At 41.4% G+C, this 7,500-nt stretch overlaps 5 non-coding genes and 1 pseudogene across 5 annotated transcripts; all 6 read right to left on the bottom strand.

Moving 5' to 3' along the window:
• Positions 1 to 117: 117 nt before the first annotated feature.
• Positions 118 to 236, bottom strand: LOC132966694 (5S ribosomal RNA). The gene has a single exon (XR_009670359.1). It is a non-coding gene; the product is annotated as a 5S ribosomal RNA (ribosomal RNA).
• A 121-nt stretch (positions 237 to 357) lies between these two features.
• LOC132965856 (5S ribosomal RNA) lies at positions 358 to 476 on the bottom strand. Its single transcript, XR_009670146.1, has one exon. It is a non-coding gene; the product is annotated as a 5S ribosomal RNA (ribosomal RNA).
• A 122-nt stretch (positions 477 to 598) lies between these two features.
• LOC132966703 (5S ribosomal RNA) lies at positions 599 to 717 on the bottom strand. Its single transcript, XR_009670367.1, has one exon. It is a non-coding gene; the product is annotated as a 5S ribosomal RNA (ribosomal RNA).
• Positions 718 to 839: 122 nt separating this feature from the next.
• Positions 840 to 958, bottom strand: LOC132966668 (5S ribosomal RNA). Its single transcript, XR_009670334.1, has one exon. It is a non-coding gene; the product is annotated as a 5S ribosomal RNA (ribosomal RNA).
• Positions 959 to 1,080: 122 nt separating this feature from the next.
• Positions 1,081 to 1,199, bottom strand: LOC132966549 (5S ribosomal RNA). The gene has a single exon (XR_009670223.1). It is a non-coding gene; the product is annotated as a 5S ribosomal RNA (ribosomal RNA).
• Positions 1,200 to 7,471: 6,272 nt separating this feature from the next.
• The window catches only part of LOC132966539 (5S ribosomal RNA), a 109-nt pseudogene continuing 80 nt past the window's right edge, over positions 7,472 to 7,500 (bottom strand).

The raw sequence follows: 7,500 nt of genomic DNA, 5'->3' as shown, positions 1-7,500 counted from the left end.
ATTGTGTGCAGACATGGGCCTTTTAAAGATGTCATGCCCTTGATTCTGGCTGAATTTTTGGACATGTGAATATGTCTCTATATGATAAAAAAAAACATATGATCAAAAAAATGAAAAAGCTTACAGCACCTGGTATTCCCAGGCGGTCTCCCATCCAAGTACTAACCAGGCCCAACCCTGCTTAGCTTCCAAGATCGGACGAGATCGGGCGTGTTCAGGGTGGTATGGCCATAAGTCATTATTGTGTGCAGACAGGGGCTTTTAAAGATGTCATGCCCTTGATTCTGGCTGAATTTTTGGACATGTGAATATGTCTCTATATGATAAAAAAAAAACATATGATCAAAAAAATGAAAAAGCTTACAGCACCTGGTATTCCCAGGCGGTCTCCCATCCAAGTACTAACCAGGCCCGACCCTGCTTAGCTTCCGAGATCGGACGAGATCGGGCGTGTTCAGGGTGGTATGGCCGTAAGCCATTGTTGTGTGCAGAAAGGGGCCTTTTAAAGATGTCATGCCCTTGATTCTGGCTGAATTTTTGGACATGTGAATATGTCTCTCTATGACAAAAAAAAAACATATGATCAAAAAAATGAAAAAGCTTATAGCACCTGGTATTCCCAGGCGGTCTCCCATCCAAGTACTAACCAGGCCCGACCCTGCTTAGCTTCGGAGATCGGACGAGATCGGGCGTGTTCAGGGTGGTATGGCCATAAGCCATTGTTGTGTGCAGACAGGGGCATTTTAAAGATGTCATGCCCTTGATCCTGGCTGAATTTTTGGACATGTGAATATGTCTCTATATGATAAAAAAAAAACATATGATCAAAAAAATGAAAAAGCTTATAGCACCTGGTATTCCCAGGCGGTCACCCATCCAAGTACTAACCAGGCCCGACCCTGCTTAGCTTCCGAGATCAGACGAGATCGGGCGTGTTAAGGGTGGTATGGCCGTAAGCTGTTATTGTGTGCAGAAAGGGGCCTTTTAAAGATGTCATGCCCTTGATTCTGGCTGAATTTTTGGACATGTGAATATGTCTCTATATGATAAAAAAAAAACATATGATCAAAAAAATGAAAAAGCTTATAGCACCTGGTATTCCCAGGCGGTCACCCATCCAAGTACTAACCAGGCCCGACCCTGCTTAGCTTCCGAGATCGGACGAGATCGGGCGTGTTCAGGGTGGTATGGCCATAAGTCATTATTGTGTGCAGACAGGGGCTTTTAAAGATGTCATGCCCTTGATTCTGGCTGAATTTTTGGACATGTGAATATGTCTCTATATGATAAAAAAAAAACATATGATCAAAAAAATGAAAAAGCTTACAGCACCTGGTATTCCCAGGCGGTCTCCCATCTAAGTACTAAACAGGCCCAACCCTGCTTAGCTTCCAAGATCTGACGAGTTTTTTTTTTTTTTTTATCTTTTATTATCAAAATTACAAAAACATTTATAATTCTTTCACATCATTTGCAACAAATGCTATTACAATACATACACCCTCTAAATTAAACCTCCCCTCTGACGCAAACGGCACCCTAAAAACAATAAAAACATAGCATCAGAAAAAAAAAAATCAAACCACCCCTGATACCCCCAACTCATGACAACTCTTCTGAGTCCCTCCCCCAAAGCAAACACCCCTCTGAAAACAAACCACAAAAACATACAAAAACCCCACAGTATTCTCAAAAAACCACTGAGAAAAAAAAACCACCAAATCAAATCACCCATTTTCCCCATGACCAAAAAAGAAGCCCTCGTACCAAAAAAACAAAAACAAAATAATTTAGACATCCCACATAATTCCCTCCTCATTTACTCTACACACATTCGCACCTTCCACAAACATTCTCACAAACTCACTCTCATTCGCTATGTACAACAATTTAAGATGTGCTTTCCATTCATTCACAAACATTCTCCACACATTCATTTTCTTACTTTCATACAGTGCATAATTCCTTCTGTTAAAAACCGCTTTTCTTGCAAAAGCCAAAATTATATTCATTACATTGTGATTTTTTTGTTTTGTTCCCACCCCCAACAACACCAACAATTCCCACCCCCTTTCATTCCAACACTCATTCTTACTGCATTTCCCCAACATTTCTCTTATTTTTCCCCAAAAATAAACCAATTCCCCACACGTAACAAACAAATGTATTAAATCCTCATCCGTACTTTCACATACACAACACTTTCTTTCATACCTCTCCTTATGGATCTGATGCAGGACGATGCAGGTGAAGATCCTCCTGTGCCTCAGTTTGAAATCTAGGTCAAATATTGCATGTGGTGTATGCGGAATGTTAATGTTCTTCCATATCATGTTGCTTGTTATGTCCGGGTATGTGTCTGTCCATTTTACTTCGGATGTGGGTTTCTGTATTCTATGTGTGATTGCGCACCTATACCAAATTTTTGTAGTGACATCTGTAATGTTGTGTTTCTTCTCCCCTAGGCACAGGGAGATCCCCCCCACATCGTCCTGCATCACTCCCTCCTTCTCTTTGATTAATTTTTCCCATTCGCTCGACAAAGACAATTTTACATTTGCAAACACTCTCTCAATCACATCCTTTCTGCACACACACCCTTTATTTTTTAAACCCCTCACCACCATTTGTAAATCAAAATCCCCCCCACAGTTCAGTAAATCCCTTATTCTAATATATCCCGCTTTCGACATAGCTTCACACTTAATTACCCTCTCCCCATTTTTAAAATACGGGCTCGAGAGGAAGGGCAGTCGTAGCACTGACCCTCTCGTTCCGCACTCTGGTACAGTCCAGGATGAAACCTGATACCACGCACTGAGTACTTCCTGGAAAAACCGTGGCAAGTGTTTAAATGAATCCGGGTTATTGATCTGGTACAGGTTGTCCTCGTTGTAGAGTCCAAAACTGCACAGATATTGTTTGAAGTGGTTTTTCCAAACTACGTTCCGGTTCTGGTCCATAAATTTGCCTATCAATTTGACTCTTAGTGCTACTTTTTTTGTAAGTAAATCAATCAAAGCTAGCCCCCCCTGATCTTTAGCCCCTATTATTGTTTTGTGAGCTATACTCGCTGCTTTGTTTTTCCAAATAAAGTCCCTAATGGTCTTTGAAATCTCCTTAAAGGCCCAGTCCGGAAGCGTACAAGTACTCAGCGCATGATTCACTTTGGACAACACGAGAGCATTTGTTACGGCTACCCTTCCTCCACAAAGTTTAACACTGTGATGGGGAACGAATACTTTAGAGTAATACATGATAGACAACAAAAAGTGTGCAGGATGTGCATCCAGCCGGGACACATCCTGAGAGAGTGTCCAGAATTTATGTGCCACAACTGTGGGGTGCAGGGACACTTTGCGCGAGAGTGCAGCGCGAACAGCACAAAATGCACAAACTGTAAAAAAAGAGAAAATGAATGTGAGTGTGAGAACGGAGAGGAAAGCAAGAACGAGGTGGAGGAGGTGTACGAGGATGAAGACGAGGCGGAGGAGGTGTACGAGGAGGAGGCGGAGGAGAAGGAGGTGATCGGAGCAAGCAGGAAGGAGATCAGAGAAGACGAGAACAGTGACGGAGAAATGGAGCAGAGCGGAGAGAGCGGAGGAGAACGGGCGTCAGAGTGCGAGCTGGAGACGCCGGAGCTGGCTGGAGAGGGAGGACAGCAGAAGCAGCGAAAAACGAGCGAGAGAGGGAAAAAAGGAGACGGAAGGGACGTGGCAGAAGACCCGGGGGTAAGCATGAGCACAGAGGGGAGGGAGATGCCTGAGAGTAGTGTTGGACAGGCGGGAGGGAGAAAAATCACGCTAAATAATACGGGTAAAAGCACCAGTCCCAATGAAACGGACAGTGAAATGGATGTGAGTGAACTGGCGAGTGCGCAAAAAAGACTAAGTCTTGGACAACGAAAAAAGTTGGTGAAAAAATTGAAATGTAAGGACAAATAATGACTGACAATAACCCCTGTAAATCCGTTTTTTTTGTTTTTATTTTTATGATAATGGCCTTTAATTTATTTTCGATAAACGTGAATGGACTAAGGAACAAAGAAAAAAGACATGCGATTCTTTCCTTGCAGAATGACGTTTTGTGCCTGCAGGAGACCAGGTGGGATGATTCCCTGGTGGAAGACATAAAAAAAGACTTTGTGGGCCATATTTTCTGCTCCAATGGCACGTCGAGGGCGAGAGGAGTGGCGGTTTTAGTCAAAACGGGTCGGGTAACAGGGGTAAATTTGGTTTATGGAGACAAAGAAGGAAGAATAATAGTAATAGACTGTGTGTATGAAACGAAAAATATAAGAATCATAAATATATATGCACCAAATGGAGAAAAAGAAAGGAAAACATTCTTCATTGCAATAAGCAAATGGTGGGAAAGGAATTGTATAATAATCGGTGACTTTAATGTGGCGATGACACCCACCGATGTGTCAAAAAATAATGTGTTTAAGGGGGATGTGAGCAGGGGGACACTTAAAGATATAATGATAACGAAACAATGCATTGATATTTGGAGATTGCTACATCCATGGGAGAGGGTGTTCTCCAGGAGACAAATTGTACTGAATAGATTAAAACAATCTAGAATAGATTATGCTTTGGTGACATGCGAGGTAGTGAGGTGGATTAAAGAAGTTGAATATAAAACTAATATGTGGAGCGATCACGCTGGAATAGAAATCACGTTTAGAAAAGAAACGAATGTACGTAAAGGAGGGATATGGTGCTTTAATGCAAGCTTGCTGGATGATGGAATGTTTGTGAAAAGTATGGAAAGATTGTTGAATGATGTGGGATATGAGTGGAATGAGAGTGAAGATATGAATGTGTGGTGGGATAGTGTAAAAGTCAGAATTAAAAAAAAGTGTATCAATTATAGTAAAGAGAAAAAGTGGAGAGAAAATAGAAAGGAAGAGAATTTGAGAAAACAACTAAGTGAGGAAATAGCATCGCTTGACAGTGTAGATAATGTAGATGTCGAAAAATACATACATTTAAAAGAACAGTTGGGAGTGATTGAACTTAAAAAGAGTAGGGGTGCAGCCATTAGGAGTAAAATACAATATATGTATGAGGGGGAGAGGAGTACAGCCTTTTTTTTAGGTCTGGAAAAACAAAAACAAAAAAGAACAGAAATAAACGAATTATTAAATGAAGCAGGTAAAAGTGTGACAGATAAAAAGGGAATTTTAGAAATAGTAAAGGGCTATTATGAAAGCCTGTTTTCGAGACAGGAGTGTGATAGTGTGAGTGTGAACAGAGCTTTGGGTGCCTTAAAGAAAAAACTAAGCGAGGACGATAAAATGTGGTGTGATTGTGAGTTTACAGAGGGAGAAATCAGAAGTGCTTTAGAGGGGTTAAACAAAAACAAAAGTCCTGGGAGCGATGGCCTAACTGCGGAATTCTACCAAGCTTTCAAAGAGCAGCTGGTGCCCTTGGTGAACAAATTGAGTAAATATATGGAAAAAGTGAAACATATACCAAAAAGTTTAGGGGAAGGGGTGGTTACTATTTTTTACAAAAACAAGGGGGACAATAAAAATCTGGACAACTACAGACCAATCAGCCTACTCAACACAGACTACAAAATCATAGCGAAAACAATAGCCAATAGAATCAGGGAGGTAATAGGAACAATCATAGAACAAACACAATCATACAGTATACCAAACAGAGACATAGCAGACTCAATCATTTCAATAAAACAGACGGTCAGGGATATGGAAGGGGAGGGGGGAATATGGCTAGGGATTGATTTAAATAAAGCTTTTGACAGAGTAGATCACGGGTTCATGGGGAAGGTGTTAGAGAAGTTTGGATTCGGGGAGAGAATGAGAGAATGGATAAATATGTTGTATACAGGAGCGGAAAGCAAGATAAAATGTAACGGGGAACTAACTGATTCTTTTAAAATATCAAGGTCAGTGAGACAAGGATGTCCGATGTCAGCGCTGTTGTACAGCTTGGTAGCAGAGCCGCTGGCAGCACTGATATCGGAAGACGTAAACATAAAAGGTATAGGTAAGGAAAACGTAAAAATAATACAGTATGCAGATGACGTGAATATAATGGTAAAAGGAGAGGAGGATATAGAATTGATATTAAAACATGTACAAACTTATGAAAGAGCATCTGGGGCAAAAGTAAATGAAAATAAGTCAGAAATTATGTTACTAGGTAAGGAATCCAATCTAGTTAATAAGTGGGGATTTAAAACGGTGTGTGAGAGAAGAAAAGTGTTGGGAGTGAATATGGGGAAAAATGAGAATGAATGTGATGATGTAACATGGAAAGAGGTGGTGGGTAAAATTAAAAAAACATTGAATTTGTGGAAAGCGAGGGGTCTATTGTTGAGAGTAAGGGAGTGACTGTACCTGGTCATTAAATCTGACCCGGACAAACCTCGTTCCGTCAGCTATCATTGTTCCAGGCCACATTCTGCGTTTTATTGGTGATGTCGGTTTCACTCCCCATCCCGTCAGCTTCCAAACTATTTCTTCATCTGTGATATACGCTGGCAGGTTTAAAAAAGACACCACCAGCTCATCATTATTTAGTTCTCTCGCCACGACTCTGGTCTCTCCGATTTTAAATCCATCCAGCAGCCTTTCCTTTCCTTTAATGTTGCTCACCGTCACCTCCAGTTTTTCAGGTCCCAGGGTTCTGCACGCCAGCAGGCCCCCACAGATCATTTTTATGTTGCTCATGACGTGATTTAGAGGAACTTTGTCTCCCACCATTTCAATGTTTAGTGTTAGTTTTCTCTCAAAAGACACTTTTGCTTCCTCTTTTTCTGCTCTCTCGCCACCTCTCCCATTCTCTGCATGCGGAGCAATCAGCCCGCCGCTCCTCTCTCTTCCTCTCTCTCCGTCATCCATTCCGTTCCCTGTTTCATTTGCCGTTTTCATCCGTCCTTTTTGTCCGTCGTTCTTCTCGTTGTCGTTTAATCCATTCCTTTGTTTCAGTGCCATGTTTGTTTGTTTACGTTGTTGTCCGTTCTCTTTTCCTTTTTCCATCTCTCCAGTCCGTGGTCCTGTCATCTTTGTGATCCGTCCGTGTGAGTTTGCTCGCGACATACGAGCAAACATTCACAAAAAACAAAAATTCTTCACAAAATTGTGGAAAAAAAACAGGAAAAAAAGGTGAAAAGAAAAACGATCCCCCTAACAGTCAGTGACTGCTGGGGGACATTCACTCACAATCTGAGGTATTTAAATAAATCCAAAGCGCATCCAAAAAACAAACAAATTAGTCCAGCTGTCCTGCTCAGTACTGACACGTCAGCTCTCCTTCAGCACCACACAAACTCTGACAGCAAAAGGGGCGTGTTCAGGGTGGTATGGCCATAAGCCGTTATTGTGTGCAGAAAGGGGCCTTTTAAAGATGTCATGCCCTTGATTCTGGCTGAATTTTTGGACATGTGAATATGTCTCTATATGATAAAAAAAAACGTATGATCAAAAAAATGAAAAAGCTTACAGCACCTGGTATTCCCAGGCAG

The sequence above is a fragment of the Labrus mixtus genome, unplaced genomic scaffold (assembly GCF_963584025.1).
Source record: "Labrus mixtus unplaced genomic scaffold, fLabMix1.1 SCAFFOLD_49, whole genome shotgun sequence".
In the NCBI taxonomy this organism is placed as follows: Eukaryota; Metazoa; Chordata; class Actinopteri; order Labriformes; family Labridae; genus Labrus; species Labrus mixtus.
The sequence above is the reverse complement of the archived record's forward strand: the minus strand, read 5'-3'. Positions and strand labels throughout refer to the sequence as shown.